The sequence below is a fragment of the Coffea eugenioides genome, chromosome 2 (genome assembly GCF_003713205.1).
Source record: "Coffea eugenioides isolate CCC68of chromosome 2, Ceug_1.0, whole genome shotgun sequence".
NCBI lineage: Eukaryota > Viridiplantae > Streptophyta > Magnoliopsida > Gentianales > Rubiaceae > Coffea > Coffea eugenioides.
This window is the reverse complement of record NC_040036.1, coordinates 72,630,340-72,650,990: the sequence shown is the minus strand read 5'-3', so window position 1 is coordinate 72,650,990 and position 20,651 is coordinate 72,630,340.

The following is a 20,651-nucleotide window of genomic DNA, read 5'->3' as shown; positions in this document are numbered from 1 at the left end:
GGCGGGTTTGGGTTGGATAAAATGGGTAATGGGTATAAGTGAGTCAACCCATTTATATCCATTTAATTAGATGGGTACAAATGGGTAAGTCAAAAAATGAGTTGGGTAACCCAATTATCCATTTATAACCCATTTATTCTAATTTTTTACAAGCTCATATAAATTCATTTTGTAAACTAAATTATCAATTTATACCATTTTACACCCATCATTAATTTTAAATATTTACTTATTATGCCAAATAAGTCTAATTATCAATTTTTTTTCCATCCGCATGCCATGTCACAAAATTACATATTATTTAATAATTGAACAATGAGAATCTAAAAATTTGGACTAAATAATATGAAAGTTAACAAAAAAATTTAATCCAAAACTTTGAAGCCCTAGTATTTTTTCGTTTATAAATTTAAAATTTCATTTGAAAAGGTAAGAAAGGAAGCTAAAATTTGTCATAAATTGATGATGCCAAAAAATGATCAAATTAATAAATTACAAGGAAATAAAGCTATAAGATAAAACCAACAAATAAATATAATAAATAAAACAAAAATACTTAACATAAAAAATAGTTTGGGAAATACAAAAGGTTAGCCATTATCAAATATTTCAAAGCTTGCACCATTTTATAGAAAGTAAATCGTGTAAATAATTGCTAAATAAATGCTATATCCATTCCAGTTCTCTGCTCATCCTCCAGAGACCCCCTCTTTTTCTCCCTGAAATTCTTCACCAGACCCATCACTACTCAAGAAAATAATTGGGATACTTTTACAGATGTAGATTGCAATTTTCAAGAATTTGAGTCTTTTCCACCTGAAAAAACTCCAGCCAGCTCTTTTTCACCCCGGGAAATACAAAAGGTTTGGGAATGTAAGTTAAATGGGTTAAATGGGTTAGATGGGTTACCCAATTATACCCATTTAATAAATGGGTATAATTGGGTAACTCATTTATATCCATATATAAAAATTTAATGTACCCATATTCAATTATTAATGGGCGGGTATGGGTAAAATTAGTTAAATGGTTTTATTTGACACCTCTAAGCAAACGTGATGAAAGTGGATCTCTTTGGTTTCTTTCACTTTTCAGATTTTACAACCTTTTTTCAACCCACCATACGAATCGGCTTTGCCCTCTCCAACAATTATTTGACCACAACTTCCCTTTATATTCCATTCTCACCTTTTCTAGATGGTCCCGACATGGTTTCCAGGTTTCCCATCCTTTACAATATTTATACAAGTTGATAGTTTTACTAGCAAATGATAAAGAAACACCCAAAAAAATCCAATCTTTATTGATAGTGAATCTCTTTGGCAGTTGATGATTCACGGATCTGCCCGTGAAATTTGGACCTTTATCAAAGAGATTGTTGCGTTCCTAAGAGATGATTTATTCAGAAATAGTTCATGGAAAAACAATGACTTTGAAAGTTAAGAAATTAGGTTCTTGTTTCTTTGGTGAAATATTTGGAATCTAACAAAGATTTTGTTAGTGAAGGGATCTGATTGAAGTGCTTTTGCACTTTGTGAGCTTTGATTGAGATTCAAATGCTGAATGGAGTAGGTTGATGGCAACTTTACATGTCAAATTAGGGTTCTTCTTCCAAATTAATATGGAGAAGAGGGGAAGAAGGACATAAAAGAAATAAATAATTAAATAAAAGGAAAAGAAAAGGGACATTCCCATAGATAAGCGATTACCAAGCATTAGTAAATGGATACAGGAATCTTGAATAAACCCATTATCATTGTAGGGGTCCTTGATAGTGATAGTCATTGCCATTACCTAGTAGAAACCAAACGAGTTGATTTTAATAGTATAATAATACTATGTAATTAAGTTTGTCCAAAAGGGTAATTCATAGCTAGGATGGACAAAGTTCACACTTCTCCACTTTCAATCCACAACTTGTAGAAATTTTAACACTAAAGCTAGAAGTTATTAGTACCAATGGTTCAAGTTATTTGTGCATTTGAGATAAAAATTTAGAATGCTGGGTGTAAATTTAACCCTTACCCTTCTATTCATATACGTGCAGTATTCGTTCTAGTTGGTCAACTAATTTTATTTATAATTTTTTTTCAACTAAGGATAGGGGCCTTTTTAAGTGTTTTTTATTTTAACTAATGATGATGTTTTCTTGTGCCTGACAGTTGGGGATGGAAAATGTGGCAAGGGGTGAAAGGATAAAAACAAAAAGATGATGCTTTTTATTTTTATTTTTATTAATTTTTTCATCAGCTTAGCTTCTTGAATTGGCTAATCAAGTTAATTTTGCAAATGATCCATTAGAATGGTAGTTAGTTGAATCAGATGATGACAACAAACTTTGAAACCAGGATTCACTCAAATTCTATCACACTTTGAATGTTTTTGTCCAAAATCTTATATAGCTACCAAATATATCGTTTTCTTCCCCTCCTTTTCTTGGCTGGCTCGTGGACCTGAAGCTGACATCGGAGGCAGTGGGAAAGAACATATGGAGGATGGTGTTTTCAAAAACTCGAATGTAAGTAAGAATTTGTCCTCTGTCAATAAAGTACTAAGCTTATATGTATGTAAGACAATAACGTCCAAAAAGATGGAATTAAAGTTTTGCTACAAAATTTCTATCTATCATAATTCATTTTTTACCAACATCATCGAAACTGACATTTTTGAACAAAAACAAAATTTAATTGCATTAAATTGACACTAATAATAGAAAGTACATCAAATTTGCAATGAATGCATATGGATTTGAAAATCAATGTACACAAGGGATTTAAAAATCTAATAAAGATAAAGATAAAATTGAAGCATCAAAATATCTTCTATTGAGATTGATTAGAGCAGCCAAATAGATTTGTGCACATGTTCTAACAGTCATATCTAAAAAAAAAATATTTCAAACCCAAAGAAAAACTGTTTAGATCTGACATAATAGTTGTGAGAAACTTTAAATCTGGCCTAAAAACACTTAGATTTCACAAAAATAAAAGAACTCACATAAGGAAATCATAAGAGATGAGAAAACTCTTACTAGAAGGATATTGGAAGAAGAAATCTCACTAGGAAATTATAAAAGAGAATAATCTCTCAACAAAAAAACTTATGAAAGAACATTAATTCCAACAAAAGAAATAGGGTAAAATACATGGTACCTTTTTTGTTATTTTTTTTTTAATTTTCCTCTCTTTTTCTTTTTTCCTGTCCTTTTTTTTTGTGTTTTCCTTTCCTTTTCTTTTCTACTTTTTTCTCTCTCTACTCTTTCTTTATTTCACCATTACCACATAACCACCACTACTACACCACTGCCACCATAGCCATCTTCCTTTTACTACCACCGACTGCCATCACCTACCACTTCCTTCTCTTCTCTCCCCTTTCTACACTTCCTCCTCCTTCATTCTCTTCCTCTTTCCCCTCTTTCTTCTCCCTACTTTCCCGTCCATCCCCCTTTATGCCCCTTCTTCCCAGTGGCTAGATCTCTGGTTGCGACAAGATCTGCTAGATCTCTTCTCTAGAGATTTGGTCACCGAGGAGGAGAGGGATAGAAGGGAAGGGGTGGAAAAGTGGAGAGAGAAAACGGGGAAAGAGAAGGAGAGAGGGGAAAGAGAGAGTAGAGGAAGAAGGGGGAAGTGGGGAAGTGGTGAATGAAGAGAAAAGACTGGTGGCAAATGGTTTTGCTTGGTGGTGGGCAATGGTGGCGAGTAGAGAGAGATGATGGAAGAGAAAAGAGGAAGATGGATGATGATAATTTTTAAAATTTTAAAAGTGTTTCAAAAGTTTTGAAATTTGTAAAAAGACCTATAATAGTTAGATTAAATTAATTTGAGCACCAAAAAGAAAAGGCAAAAATGAAAAGTAAAAAATATTTTAAAAAAATAATAATACATCATTTGCAGGTCACATATAGGTTAAGGGTGAAATTTCATATCAATTTAAAAGTACAAGAAAGTTATGTGGATATTTTGAACCATAGAGTAGCTGATTGACTTTTGGTGAAACCACAAGGGGCTTCTATATTTTACTCAAAGAAATACAATCTTGAGTGGAAACACCTTTTTATATCCATGCTAATGTTTTATTCAAGCAAGAATATATATATGATAGCAAGATAGCAGATATATGGTCATGTGGGTGAATTTACATGTCATGTTGATTGCCTCTTATCCATTTAAGAATCCTGATGAAACAAAAATCATTCAGAAGACAATAAATAGAATATTAGATATTCAATTCATAATTCTGGATAGTTGGCACATAAAATGCACGGAGGATTTTTTGTTGGTTCAAGGGGGACTCCATGACTCATAAGGAGAAAGGGAAAAAGGCAAAGGTTTGAGAGTTGAACTAGATATCTTATGATAACCTAGTTAATGTCCCAATGCCAATACAAGTTGGTTTGATTGGAAAGGACGAGCCACTTTCTCATAAAAGATTGTGTGCTTGAATCTCACTGCCGATATGAGAGTTGTGTTGGTGGGCGATCTGTAAGTACCTCTATGAATGACCTATGGTCCTCAATGCCTACCCTGATCCGTGGGAGTGAACGAAACCGAATCCATCCAAACTTTTTATTACAAAAAAATATATACAAATAGAATGAACGGTCAAAATGGTCACTCAACCATTAACAATGGCATCGCTTAATCACCTAACCTTTTTTGTGGCCAAAAAGGTCACTAAACTAAAAAATACGCGCCGTCCAAGTAATTTTGTCAATTTTTACTGGTGAATCATCCAGTTACATGGCTAGTTTAATTGGAAGAATATTGGTGCAAGGGCAAACATATCCAAAAAATATGGCCAACCTATTTTTTCCTCGCGAGTACGCCTTAGATCTAAAAAATCTCCAGCAGCATCCTCCTCTTTTTCTTTATGCTTCTTCACCGCCCACCTTCACTATTGTCAAAAAAAAAAAATGTAACTAACATTAAAAAAAAAAAATCACCTGTGGCATCCTTCTCTTCTTCTTTCTACTTCTTCATCTCCCACCTCCAGTATTGCACAATTCCATCACCTTACTCTCTCTCTTTCCTTCACATCCCCTCCTTACTGCCGTTCCTCTCCCCTCCTTCCCACTCTACCAGATGTGGGGCTTTGTCATTGAATTTAGGCTGTAGGTGCTGCTAAGTCTGCAAAGGAAGCAACTGTTGTTGCCTATCGGGCTGGCAAAGAGACACATGAATGGTGCAACAATGAATAAATGGAGTTCTATGAGGTCCAATGATACTGGCATTTGTATACATCATGACGTGGCAGAAGATGATGAAATGTTGGGTGATGAATAAAAGACCCACAAGAGCACCAAGCCGAGGAGTTCTAAAAATTCTCATTTCTCGTTTTGCTGAATATAACAATTTCTTCATGGGAAAGGTTTATCGAAGGCATGGCTATAATGTTTCATCTGCTTGTTTTTTCTTATGTCAAATTTCATGACTGGTTGTGATTGCGATGAGGAAATTGAGGTGGAAGAGATTTAAGGCCATATTTTTCTAGGACATTTTTATCCATGCATGAAAATATTCTTCTAGTTGGGATACCCATTTTACCAGATGGTTCGCCAGTAAAAATTGACCAAATGACCTAAATTACACGCTTTTTTTTTCTAGTTCGGTGACTTTTTTAGCCACAAAAAAAAAAGTTTAGTGATCAAACAATGTCATTTTGAATAGATTAGTGACCATTTTGACCATTCATTCATACAAATATGTGAGAGAAGATGAATCTATTATTATCATAGAAATAAAGTATATATTCAACTCTTTTGTTGAGGCTGATATAAAAATTAGCTAGAACTATCTTTACAATAACTCATTTCAACTTCTCATGATTTTTTTCTCTAACAACAAAAAACTATCAATTAAAGAGGTAGAATTGAAAAAAGAAGTACAAACATCGTAATGAAAGCACTATTTTTGAAAAATTAGATTCTCAAAATATGACACTAGAAATTAGGTCAGAGAAAGTACCTTTTTGTTGTTTGTTAGACTATTAAATACATGTGTATTTAGTGATGTATATACTAAAGTTAGACTCAGGGGCTTTGGCAAAATGGCCGCTGTGTCGCTTGATACGATAGATTAGGGCCCTGCTTCAGAGCTTCAATACTACATCTAAGCACATATTCAGAGAGGCGAACTCCGCTGCCGATAAGTTAGCAACGATGGATCGCCAGGATGACTTTTACACCACGTCATTTCAGCAACTCCCGAGGGAGGTTAGAGCTACTTTGCAGTTGGATAGTTAGGGAACCCCTTTTGTTCGTACCCACGGTGGGAGGGCATAGCCCTCTTGTCGTACCTTGAGATTATTGTAGCCTGAAACTCGATGTTTTAAAAAAAAAAAAAAAAAGATGCTTCGTAAACCGTTAAAAAAAAAAAAAGGCATATTCATCCCTCTTTATGTTATCCAGCCCAAGATTTTTTTCCTAAAAAAAAAAAAAACCAGTTAACTTTAAAACAACAAAAGTCTCATATTCCCCAGCTTGATCTACAAACCTGTACAAGCACAAATACCAGAGCTGCAGACATGCAAACTGTGGATTATGGAATCCCATATTTTCCTTTCCAAGTAATCCTTTCAAGAATGGCCAAAAACATAAGACCACCTATGTGCTACATACCAATTCTCCTATTCCCCGCTCTATTTTACCTCCATTCCCTTGTATGAAATTCAAGAATCCAATACCCAAAGCAGTCAAATTCACCATCAAAATATTGTGCCAGGCACAAAAACTGGTGAATTATCAAATGTGAACCTCCTAGCTTCTCATCACTCTCTTCAGTGCTTGAACTTTGTTCTCTCTTTGTAACTTCAAATATTGTCTCAGACAACCTCAAGATCTTGAATATGGCACTAAGGAATCCACATAAAAAAAAAATACTAAAGTACATTATGGTACATATGCTTGAAGAGTTTTTCCCAAAAAAAAAAAGAAGAATAAAGAAAGAGGTTGAGGCGTGCATAATTGGTGCATGTGTGAAATATTAGAAGTCAATACAAAATAAACTTGAGACATTGTCGAATATGATTCCAAATTTATTTCGAAAGAAAGATATTGGTTGCAGAAGTGGAGTACAGATTAGATGTCGGTTAAGAATATCGAGCTCTCACGAGCATAATGATAAATAGGAAAGTATGGAACATAACACGCTGAGTGTCCTAATACTAAATTTTAAGAGTCTAATAGTCAAATATATCATAGTTTTTCCAATTATTGATTTTTTCCCAATTGATTTAAATAGGGTACTTTTTTAAATTGATTTAAGAAAATTTTCCCCCAATTTCTAGATTTGATTGATATTGTGGCAATTGAATGCTTGAGGAATTGGGGATTTTCAGAAGTCACAAGTCAAAAAAATATTCAGAGGTCTAAGAGGCAAGTGAGTTAAGTGACGTGCAAACAATAAAATGATGAGGCTCGGTAGGCGGTTTAATAGAGAAAGTGTATAAATACAAGTAAAGATAATAATTATTAATTATGTATGGTAGGTGGTGGAATTTAAGTGTGTTAACGAGTGTCTAATGGACACCCTTTAGAAAACATAAAATTACTTTTTGGTCTAATTTTTATATTCTACAAACTTTTTGGTGGAATTTTTGGATTCTACAAACCAGCCTAGGATTTTTTCCTCTGTGATATTATTTTCCCTTTAACCGTTAGCAGAATTCTTAAATTTCTTTTTCACTTCAGCCGCTACTCTATGTTTCTTGAGTGCGTCTTATTTTTCTTTTTTTTGAAAAAAGAAATTCTGCAACTCATATATATTTGTTTAGAGTGGATATTGTTCCTACATTGTTTTCGTGGTAAATTTCAGTGACAAAACATGTAGGGCATTAATCTGTTTAGAAAAGAGCCAGAAAAGGTAAGGAAGTCGCAGCCAAGCAGAGATGCGGACGTCCATCTAGTCGACGAAGTTATCAGACTTGAACCAAATCAGACGTCCATCTGCTGTTGTAGTGAACACCAACTGATTTAATCACCTATCTGATGGAGAAGGGGATTCAATGGCTTTTGCTACTTCTAGTAGTTATATTGTAAATCCATCTGCTTCTAGTAATGAAATATCTGATATTGGGGCAGATAGGGGCCCTGCGAATGTGGAATTGCAAAAAAAATTAGTAAGAGAAGACAAGAAAGTGGAAGCCAGAGATGGCCGAGATAATAGAGATGGTAGAGTTGGTGTCATGTTTTTCTATCAACTCGGGTTCGAATCTCTCCTAGAACATCTGTCCGTCACACAGAATTTGTCTAGAACGTCTTAATTCTCCTGTAGTTGATAGGCTATTGCACGGGTCGGAATTTACTCAATGCGCATTCTCAGGAAGAAGTTGTGGGTTTCCTTGTAAAAAAAAAAGAAAAAAAAAAGAAAGTGGAAACCAGTCCTGCGCTAGATGATGATATATGTTCGGGAAATTCTTTGGTACATGGTAGTGTTAAATGTGTTGGGAGTGAACTAGAACTAAGGCGGCCAAATGATAAGCAAGTAGAATCATCCTCGGTGCTTGATCATGCAATTTGTGGCAAGACATTGACCAATGCCAGTGTTTGATACTAGGTGTATGCTTCAAAAATTTTCACCAAGAAGCTATAGGAGATAAATTTCAGAAAATCAATATATATGGGGAAGCAATTTACATGCATAAAAATATATATGGAAAAAGAGGAATAAATCAAATATATAATATCAATAACACTCTAAGAACAAGTCCATCAAACTTTACTCTCTTCTTAACTGTTGGCTATAATAAGATTTCCTATTTATAGATTAGATAACTTGGTAAATAAGTTTTAACAACTACAATAAATTAATTAACATAATATTAGTTCCTAAATAATACCATATTTTGACTCCAATAAACTATTAAAATTTTGATTAGACTAAAATATTGCTACTAAGCAATAACATGGAAACTTCTATTTTTAAGTTTGATTTTAAGATGCCAAAATAGAGGCTGTGTTGAGTCGAATTGAACTTTGACTTTGTCAAGTTAAATTTATTAGGCTCGATAGTGTAGAGCTCGACCTCTCGCCTATGGTCACATGCTTATATCTAGTTGTAAATCTCAAACTTAATGACTTTATAATCATGCTTATTTAGATATTAGACTTGTGTGTTTAGTATCTAAATGGTAATATGCCACATGCTTTGCACGTGATCCAGTATTTTCATAAATCATTCTATCAAATAATAGTAATATGCCAAAGAAATTACTTTCTATGATTTTCTATTTTTTAGTAGTGATTAGCATTCTCAAATAAATTAGCAAAAAGATTATGCTTTTAATTTAACGACACATTTATAAGACAAAATTATAGAATATATCATTCCTTTTCGCTTGAATATAAACAGAGTATTTCTTTTTAGAAAAATAAATGTATTTAAAGGATAACCATGTGAATTCTATACAGTAAACGAACCATCTTAGCAGATTAAATTTACAAATAGTACAAACTAAATTAATAATTTTAGAGTAATTGAACTCCTGTCTTCGGATCCAAAAAAAAAAAAAAAACTCCTATCTTCGGGCTTAAAACTCCATTGCTTGCAATTTCATTTTCATTATGTGCTTTCGTTTCTCATATTAATAACAAGATAGGAAAACATTTTTGATCGCACTGTACATGTGCTTATATTCACAGCAGATTGGTTAGCATTTATAGATCAATTGTGGAATTTTGTCATTCATACCTTTTTTCTCCCGTATAATAAATATAATTTGGTCTATTTTAAAATTTTGACAGAAAAAAATGATTTTTATTGAAAGACTGGTATTTAATAAATAACTCAAAAGGTCATAAAATTGCCTTTATTTTCAGTTCAACATATGGAAAAAAGAATTAAAAATCCCGACCTTCAGAGGCTTCCAAAAAGGACTAAAACAGCTTTGTAAGAAAAGGAGAGAACCGTTCGTAGTTCCCCTCCTTCCTATCAATGAATAGCAAAATAATAATAATGTTTTCTATCGGACAAAAGGGCACATTAAAATGGTTCTCAATGGATATTTGGCTCCTAAGTTTTTATGTCCTAATGCATGAAGAGAATGAGTACATACATCAAGTCAATGTCCAAATCGTCCAAGAAAAGCAAGGGCGACTCAACAAGAAGAGGATACAAGTTTCAAGCAATCTGATCCCAGCTATTAGGCCTTTGATAGATATTGAAAGCCATCATGACACTTGAAACCTTTGATATATTAAGTTTTATTATTGTCAATTTCCATAAAATTCAAAACGTTGATGAGTAGATGGTTAGTTAAGATGTGAAGTAGCCGCATTTCATGAAACTTGAATCAATATCAAATGTGATTCCAAAGGGCTAATTTTTCCAAATATTGATTGAAAAAAAAAGAAAAAAAAAGTTAAATAGGTGCCGTAATCAATATCCAAAACCTCGTAAACCATCTGACATTGTATTAATCTTACATCAAAAGTAGTTTGCTTTACAACAGATGCAACAACGCAGCCATGTCATATCAGAACAGAATTTTCCTGTAAATAGTTTGTACTTCAGAAGAGAAGGACAGTCCTGCAAACAGTTTATACTTCAGAATTTTCTGCAAAAAAAAAAAGAAAAGACTTTCCTACACCAATTTCCACAATAAAAAAAAAAAACCTAAAATCCAAATCCTATTAACACTCAATTATAGGTGCCGGCTTTTGTGCCAAAGGAATAGAGCATCACAAGCGGTGCCATTTTCGCGGCCGCTTCCAGTTACACCACCTCCGGGTAGCTTCTTCTTTGGCTTGGCCTCTTGCTAAATTGATACTTGCATCCCCCATAGTTGGACAGTCAGCCGGATTTCGACTGGTGCAGATTAATGCAATTCTTTGCAATAGCATCATTTCCTCACGGGTCACATGATGCACCAGCATTTTGGTCCAGAATATCAAGAAAACCATTTTTACTCTTAATCTTAGATCTCAGCCAACCTACAGAGTACTATTGCCATCGCCAAATTCTGCATCCACCGATCTTTTTCCAGTCAAGATTTCCATCAATAAATATTTGACATTTAGTATGATAATGCTACGTAATTAAGTTTGTAAACAAAGGATGATTCATACCTAGGATGGACTAAATTCACACCTCTCCATTTTCTATCCACAACTTGTAGAAATTTAATACTAAAGCTAGAAGTTATTAGTACCAATGATACAAGTTATTAGTACATTTGAGATGGTAATTTAGAACGCGGGGGCTAAATTTTGCCCTCACTTTTCTATTCACATACGTGCAATATTCGTTCTACATGGTCAATTAATTTTGTTTGTACTTTTTCTTCAACTGAGGATAAGGTTCTTTTTAAGTGTTTTTCTTTTCAATTAAGGATGATGTTTTCTTGTACTTGGGAAGGTGCGGGGAGGGGTGAAAGGATAAACAAATAAATAAGAATGATGTTTTCTTTCTTTATTGTTATCTTATTATTTTATCCATCAGCTTAACTTCTTGAATTGGGTAATCAAGGTAATTTTATCCATCATCACAACTGACATTTTTTTTATCAAAAACAAAATTTAATTGCGTTAAGTTGACACTAATAATAGAAATTACATCAAATTTGCAATGAATGCATATAGATTTGAAAATCAATCTACAAAGCGGCTTTAAAAAGCTAATAAAGATAAAGATAAAATTGAAGCATCAAAATGTCTTCTATCTAGATTGATTATAGCAGCCAAATAGATTTGTGCAAATGTTCTAATAGTCATATCTAATAGAAAAATATTTCAAACCCAAAGAAAAATTATTGAAATCTGACGTAATAGATGTGAGAAACTTAAGATATAGCCTAACAATTCTTAGTAGATTTCACAAAAAAAAAAAAAAAAACTCAAATAATGAAATCTTAAAAGATGAGAAAACTCTTCTTGGAAGGATATTGGAAGAAGAAATCTCACTAGGAAATTGTAAAAGAGATGAATCTCTCACCAAAAAAAACTTAGGAAAGAAGATTAATCCCAACAAACATCGGGTTTGTTTGGATTGGGTTTTATTTCCCCAAATTTATTTGCTTACATCATCATTACAATTTCCAATACACCTTTTTATCTTCCCAATTATCTTTTTATCTTACATACATCACATCACAAAAAGTACTACAGTAAAAATATCTCTAATAATTCACAATCCAAACAGACCAGGTTGGTTTTCGTCAATTTCTTCTTTTTTTAATTTTTCCTTTCCTTTTCTTTTTTCCTTTGTTTTTTTTGTGTTTTCCTTTCCTTTTGTTTTCTACTTTTTTCTTTCTTTCTTCTCTTTCTTTATTGCACCGCCACTACTACGCCACTACCACCACCTCCATCTTTCTCTTACCACCACCATCTGCCATCCTCTACCACCCGCTCCTCTGCTCTCCCTTCTCCCCCACTTCCTTCTACCTCCTCCTTTTCCTCTTTTCCCTCTTTCCTCTCCCCAATTTTTCGCTTTTGCTCCTCTGTATCCCTTCTTCCCATCGACCAGATCTCTGGTTGCGACAAGATTTGGTTAGATCTTCTCTCTAGTGAGCCAGATCTCTTCTCTAGAAATCTGGTCACCATGGAGGAGAGGGAAAGAGGGGAAGGGGTGGGAAAGTGGAGAGAGAAAAGGGGGGAAAGAGAAGGAGAGGGGGGGAAAGAGAAAGTGGAGAAAGAAGGGGGAAGTGGGGAGGAGGTGAAAGAAGAGAAAAGGGTGGTGGCAAATGGTGTTGGCTGGTGGTGGGCGATGGTGGCGAGTAGAGAGAGAAAGGATGGAAGAGAAAAAAGAAAGATGGATGATGATAATTTTTTAAAATTTTAAAAGTGCTTCAAAAGTTTTGAAATTGGTAAAAAACACCCATAATAGTTAAATTAAAGTAATTTGAGCACCGTAAAGAAAAGGAAAAAAATGAAAAGTAAAAATATTAAAAAAAATAATACGTCATTTGTAGGTCACATATAGGTTAAGGGTGAAATTTCATATCAATTTAAAAGTACAAGAAAGTTATGCAGACATTTTGAACCAAAGGTGGCTGATTGACTTTTGGTGAAACCACAAGGAGCTTCTATATTTTACTCAAACAAATACAATCTTGAGTGGAAACACCTTCTTACATTTATGCTGTTGTTTTATTCAAGCAAGAATATATATGATAGCAAGATAACAGATATTTGATCATGTGGGTGACATTATATGTCATGTTGGTTGCCTCTGCACGGAGGACTTTTTGTTGGTTCAAGGAGGATGCCACAACTTATAAGGAGAAAGGGAAAGAGGCAAAGGTTTTAGAGTTGAACTAGGTATCTTATGATAACCCAATTAATGCCTCTATGCCACCACAAGTTGACTTAGTTGGTAAGGATGGATCAAAAAAGGTCATGTGTTCGAATCCCACTGTCGATATGAGAACTATATTGGTGAGCGACCTATAAGTATCTCTGTGAATGACCCATGATCCCGAATGCCTACCTAGACTTGTGGTGGTAACCAAAGTCGAACTTACCCAGTCAAAAAAAAAAAGGGCTAACGTCCCAACCAATTAAGTAGTTGGGTCTTCATGGAAGATACTTAACATATATATAAATATGTGAGAGAAGATGAATCTATTATTAATCACAGAAATAAAGTATATATTCAACTCTTTTGTCGAGACTGACATAAAAATTAGCTGAAACTATCTTTACAATAACTCATTTCAACTTCTCATGCTTTTTTTTTTCTCTAACAACAAAAAACAATCAATTAGTTACTCCATACTGTAAACAACTAAATTACTAGAGCTTACTAGACCAAAAACTTCCAAATTTCAATTAGGAAAAATCAACTATCACAACGATTCGTTTAATTGTGCCAACAATAATGTGCAGTATCTGAGGACCCTCCCATGTGATATCAAGGATCTTTCTTGGAGATCGTCTAGAGATCTGATGGATGAAAGTACCATGAGCAACCAGTTTATCGAGCCTGACTAGCCAATCCAGAGTTTAGACGTTATCATGCAGATAATACGTAAGGCCACTATACCAGCCGTTCGCCTGTATATCGTGGACATGATGGGTGATTATATAGATATCCTGAATTCTGATCTATATATTGATAGCAGTGGAGAGGCAAACGTGATCTAGTATCATCTGGGGTTGGATTTTATTGTAAGTCGAATTTAGCTTTGACATTGTGAGTTGAATTGATTAGGCTCAATAGTGTTGGGTTTGACCTCTCGCCTATGGTCACATGCTTATGTCTAGTTGCAGGTCTCAAACTTATTGACGCTATAGCATGCTTATTTAGTTATTTGACTTGAGTGTTTAATTTTTAAACGGTAATATACCATGTGCTTTGCACGTGATTCAGTATTTTCATAAATCATACTATCAAATAATAGTAATATGCAAAAGAAAATTTGCTTTACATGATTTTTCATTTTTTAAAGTGGTGATTAGTATTCTTAAATATATTAGCAAAAGGATATATGCTTCTAATTTAAGATACATTTATAAGATGAAATTATGAAATTCCTTTCGCTTGAATATAAATACAAGATTTCTTTTTAGAAAAACTAGAGGATGTATTTAAAGGATAACCATGTGAATTCTATATAGTGAACGAACGATCTTATCAGATTAAATTTACAAATAGTGCAAACCAAATTAATAATTTTAGAGTAATTGAACTCCCATGTTCGAACTCAAAACTCGATCTGATGCATGCAATTTCATTTTCATTATGTATTTTCGTTTCTCATGTTATTAACAAGATAGGAAAACATTTTTAATTGCACTGTACATGTGCTTATATTCACAACAGAATGGTTAGCATTCAAAGATCAACTGTGCAATTTTGTCATTCATACCTTTTTCCTTTCGTATAATAAATATAATTTGGTCTATTTTAAAAAATTTGACAGAAAAAATTGCTAGAGTCAATTAGATTGGTGCCGCAATCAATATCTTAAGCCTCATAGACCATCTGACTTTGTTTTAAGCTTGCATCAAAAGTGGTTTGCTTTACAACGGATGCAACAACTAGCCATATCAAATCAGAACAGAATTTTCCTGTGAAATGTTTATACTTCAGAAAAGAAGAGCAATCCTATATACAGTTTATACTTCAGAATCTTTTTACTTTCCTATACCAATTCCCCCAATTAAAAAAAAAACTAAAATCCCAATGCAATTAACACTCAATTATAGGTGTAGACAATGGAATTTTAATTAAATTCTAAAAATTACCATTGGTCTATTAAAATATTTTTGTCCAATCGGATATTGCCATATGTCATGTACACTTGGAAAATTTGGTTATTAAGCAGCCAATTATATTTTGCCACGTGTCAAGGTGAGGTGTTCCAAATCAATTCAAATTGCAGGGGTATCTCCACCAACCAAATCATATCATATCATGTATTTATTGGATAAATGTCTAAATATTTATTTCTTATTAAAGGGATAATATTTAGAAATGTTTAATCCAAGTATATCTCTTATATACTGCAATGGCCTGGCCAGTAAAATGGCGCCACGTCACGTGTCCCCACAAGTCTAGCCAATCGAGAAATTACTTATCTCTTTATTAATGAAGAGATAATATTTAACTGGCACAGTCCTAATATGACTGTACGTCTTGCTAGGCAAGTGGAGTAGTGTACATGATCTCAACCTCCACCTCTTGCTACAACTATAAATAGAGGTCTCTCAACCAAGTTAAGGGGACACAGAGATATCAAGAAGCATCTCATACACTCAAGTATTGAAGCTTCAAGCTACGAAGGTCTGGGTCTCAAAGCTCCTCAAGTCTTCCGCATATCAAGGCTTGAGCCTTCAAGTATTTTCAAATCCTTCAAATCTTCCATATCAAGATTTGAAGGAGTCGGTGGTTGATCCAAGAACAAGCTACGAAGCCCTTGGATTGGTGTTCGAGGAGAAGAATCGAAGGAAACTCTCCATAAGTTCGAGAAACTTCCAGAGATTGTACCTACATATTTTTCTAAGTTTATATAGTATATATTTGTCGTGTATTTCTTTTTCTTGTCGTTTTGCAGACTTGAAATTTTATCGCGTACAAATTTTTGGCACGCCCAGTGGGACCATCTCTGCCTTCCATCTCTTCTCCTCGAATATTCAACTACGTCTATCACCAATGGCACCAAAGAGCAACAAAATCGTGATTGCACGTTCCAAGGCTACTGATGCTAAGCCTGTTCAGGAAGCTGCACACGTTGCCACCAATACCCGCGTTATTGGCCCCGTGACAAGGAGTATGACGAGAGCCTCCACCCAAAGTAGCATGGAACCCTCGGCGCCAACTCCCGTCTTCGGGTCAACATCACAAATGAGCTATTCCTCCACGATGGGGGTCCAAGACGTTTCCACCTCGATTGAGAAGGCTCTTGCCATGCTCGAATTTGGATCCGAACCCAAATTTTATAAGCATGACGATGATTCATCAAGCACTGGATCAGCCTCTTCACATGAAACTCTTCATTCAAGATTTTGTATTGAAGATTCTGCTGCTTCTTCTGCTGCAATGCCCGCCATGATGACAAATACTTTGAGTCTCGAAGAACAAGTTTCGAACATGTCCAAGATGATGGAAACCATGATGAAACACGTTAAGGACCAAGATGCTCTCATTGCTCAACTGCTCACCCAGAAAGATCATGCTCCTGAAGGAAGCCATGCGAATCGTAAGGAGCACCAAGAGCGTGAAAAAGGTAAAGACAAGGTGAAGGAAGTATATGTGACCGCCGATGGAGCTATTCCCGTGGAACAACTGAAGGAGCTTGTTGAAGGCGTGATCAAAGATAAAAAGGAGGGTGGTTCAAAGTCAAGCTTTACCTACTGCAAGCCTTACACTGCTAGAATTGACAACCTAGCAATGCCCGCTGGATATCAACCGCCTAAATTTCAACAGTTCGATGGAAAAGGCAGTCCAAAACAACATGTGGCCCATTTTGTCGAAACTTGCAATAACGCTGGAACCTATGGTGACCTGCTAGTCAAACAGTTCGTCCGATCCTTGAAGGGCAACGCATTTGACTGGTACACTGATCTCACTCCGGGGTCCATCGACAGTTGGGAACAACTGGAACAAGAATTCTTGAATCGCTTCTACAGCACTAGAAGAACCGTTAGTATGCTAGAATTGACTAACACTCGTCAATGGAAGGATGAACCTGTGGTCAACTATATTGATAGATGGAGAAGTCTGAGTCTCAACTGCAAGGACAGACTGTCTGAACCCTCTGCCATAGAAATGTGCATCCGAGGAATGCATTGGAGCCTAAGCTACATTCTACAGGGTATACGTCCAAACACGTTTGAAGAATTAGCTACTCGTGCTCATGACATGGAGTTAAGCATCACGGCCAATGCAACCGATGGGTTTCCTATTCAAGCTCCGCGAGTGCAGCCATCTCGTCAAAGCAATGACAGGCAAGAAAATAAAAAAGGGGGCAAGCCTCCTTCAAGACTCAGTAATAAGGAGTCCATGGCAATAAATACAGCTCCCATGAAAATTGCTACCAAAGTGAGCCGAAAGGTCACTGAGAAGTTGAATCCATCTCAAAATAGGTCAATAAGAAGACCCACGTTAAAAGAGATACAAGAAAAAGAATACCCGTTCCTTGAGTCCGACTTACAAGGAATGTTTGATGATCTTTTCAAGGAAAAACTCCTTGAACTTCCCGACATGAAACGCCCAGAGGAAGCTGGTCAAGTCAATGATCCAAATTATTGCTGTTATCATCGCTTGATTGGCCACCCTCTCACTAAATGCTTTGTCTTTAAAGATAAAATTATGAAATTGGCCCGTCAAGGAAAAATCCTTCTCGAGGAGGATAAAGCATCGACAAATCAAATCACAATAATGTTTGGGTCTGTGTGTTGTCCGATAGAAGTTTTATCCACAACAAGCAGCGCTTTGTCCAAGGAGCTTGAAAAATCCTCAATTGAAGATGTTATTGAAGATGACAATGAAGGATGGACTGTAGTCACTCGGAAGAGGACTTGCAAGCCAAAAATAAAGAAGTACATCTTTTCGAAAAGCATTCATTCGACAAAGCCGAAAGTGACGATGAAACGACGAAATGCGACAAAGAAACAAAAGGGAGTCGCCACAACACCAATTTCGTCGGATTTTCAACTCCTTCAAGAGGTTCGACAGCCCGTGACATTGAGAGAATTTATACCCAAGGGGTATTTAAGTGACGATACTGATAATTCCACTTCTTGTAATGTCGTCAAAGCTGAAAATCCTCAAGTCACACAAATTGGCACTGAATTTGAGAAAAAACTCAAAGTCGATGATAAACCACCGGTGGATTGTGCGACGACCATCATTTTTGATGATGACGATTTAACTGTTGAGTTCAAGACCCACAATCGACCTTTGTTTGTTAGTGCATATGTTCGAGAACAAAAGATGAATCGGATACTCATTGATGGGGGATCTGCCGTCAATATCATGTCCGTACGTGCTATGAAAGAGTTAGGAATCTCAAGTGATGAACTCTCCCAGAGCCGCCTCATGATCCAAGGATTTAACCAAGGGGGGCAAAGAGCAATTGGCCTCATAAGGCTTGAATTGCTCATTGGTGAGCTGTCTTCAAGTGCGTTATTTCATATCATTGAAGCCAAAACCTCTTATAACATGCTCTTGGGAAGGCCCTGGATTCACGAGAATGAAATTATACCATCTACTCTGCATCAATGTTTCAAGTATTGTCGAGACGGTATTGTTAAGAAAGTCACTGCCGACGACAAACCGTTCACGGAAGCCGAAACTCACTTTGCCGACGCCAAATTTTATCTTCACAAAGAAGCAAAAAGAAAGGAATCGGTGAGGGAAGAAAGTCAAGATTCCAAAGTACCCATTTTGCGGTATACTCCAAAATCAAAGAGAGAAGAAGGTCAGTCTTCTTTTATCAGAAATGACACATTAAATGTTCCGCTCACCAAGATAGAGCCTGTCAAAATTGAGAAGGTGAGCTTGCAAGGGTTTGTCCGTCCCAAAGAAGAACCGGCAGTGGAACATTACTCGCTACCAACTAATCGGACTCAAGAAGGTTTTGATCCAAACGCCTATAGACTTCTTGCTAAGGCGGGTTATAACCCAAATGAGAAGAATACATTGGGCAAACTCCCTCCTGAAGTGACTGGCGAGAAGACTCACGGATTGACACCTACGCAGAAAATGTTGAAAGAAAAGGGTTATAATGTTGAAAGTTCATCGATGGGTCTTGGTTATCAACCGCCCTCTCCTGTTCGTATAATGATCAAAAGAGCGAGTTGTAACTATGTGAACGAAGAAATGGAGGTCACAAGCCGAAGGAGATCTGTGTTCAATAGGTTGGGAAATAAGCCAAAGCGTATTTCTGTGTTTGACAGACTGGGCCCGCAGCCGAAAAATTTGAAGCCGCCTGTCTATGAAAGATTAGGCAGTAAAAAGCAAGAGTACCAGATTGCCAAGGAAGAAAGTCTTACTCCAATAAAGAAGAACGGACCAAGAAAGCGAGTCTCCAATTTCTTCATGCACTATGGAGACTTATTCAATGTAAGAATTGAAACCATTTTTGAGGAACCGGGTCAAGAAAGTATGGCTTCCTGTCACCATATTACGATCAGTGATCCCGAAGAAGAAGAAGAAGATGCAGACGACGCTCCCCCTGAACTTGAGCAAGGGGTAAAAAATACGGTCGATGAGCTAAAAGAGATTAACCTTGGCACAAGCGACGATCCTCGCCCAATTTACATAAGCTCTTGTATGACTCCTGAAGAAGAAAAAGAGTATGTTGATTTGCTGCTCGAGTTCAGGGACGTCTTTGCTTGGAATTACTCAGAAATGCCTGGTTTGGATCCAAGGGTCGCCGTTCATAATTTGTCCGTCAAGCGGGGAACAAAACCTGTCAAGCAAACGCAAAGGCGCTTTCGGCCCGAATTGATTCCCCTGATAGAAAATGAGATAAATCGATTGATTGAAGCTGGATTTATACGAGAAGTAAAATATCCAACATGGATTTCAAGCATCGTCCCTGTAAGGAAAAAGAATGGGCAAATTCGAGTTTGTGTTGACTTTCGAGATTTAAACGAGGCTTGCCCCAAAGATGATTTTCCTCTCCCCATCACAGAATTGACGGTAGATGCTACAACCGGGCATGAAGCACTATCTTTTCTCGATGGATCGTCTGGCTACAATCAAATACGCATGGCGCCCGAGGATGAGGAGCTAACTGCCTTCCGCACCCCCAAGGGAATTTATTGCTATAAAGTAATGCCGTTTGGCTTGAAAAATGCTGGAGCAACATATCAAAGGGCAATGCAAAGAATTTTTGACGATATGCTCCATAAAAATGTGGAGTGCTATGTCGATGATCTTGTGGTGAAATCAAAGAAGCGGGAAGATCATATTCAAGACCTTCGAAAAGTTTTCCAACGCCTTCGGAGATACCAACTGAAGATGAATCCTTTGAAGTGTGCGTTCGGAGTCACTTCTGGCAAGTTTCTCGGTTTTATCGTTCATCAGCGAGGAATAGAAGTCGATCGATCTAAAATTGATGCCATCGTGAACATGCCTGAACCGCGAAATATTCATGAATTGAAGAGTCTTCAAGGGAAGTTGGCTTATATCCGCAGGTTTATCTCTAATTTGGCCGGACGATGCCAACCCTTCAGTCGACTGATGAAGAAATGGGTGCCCTTC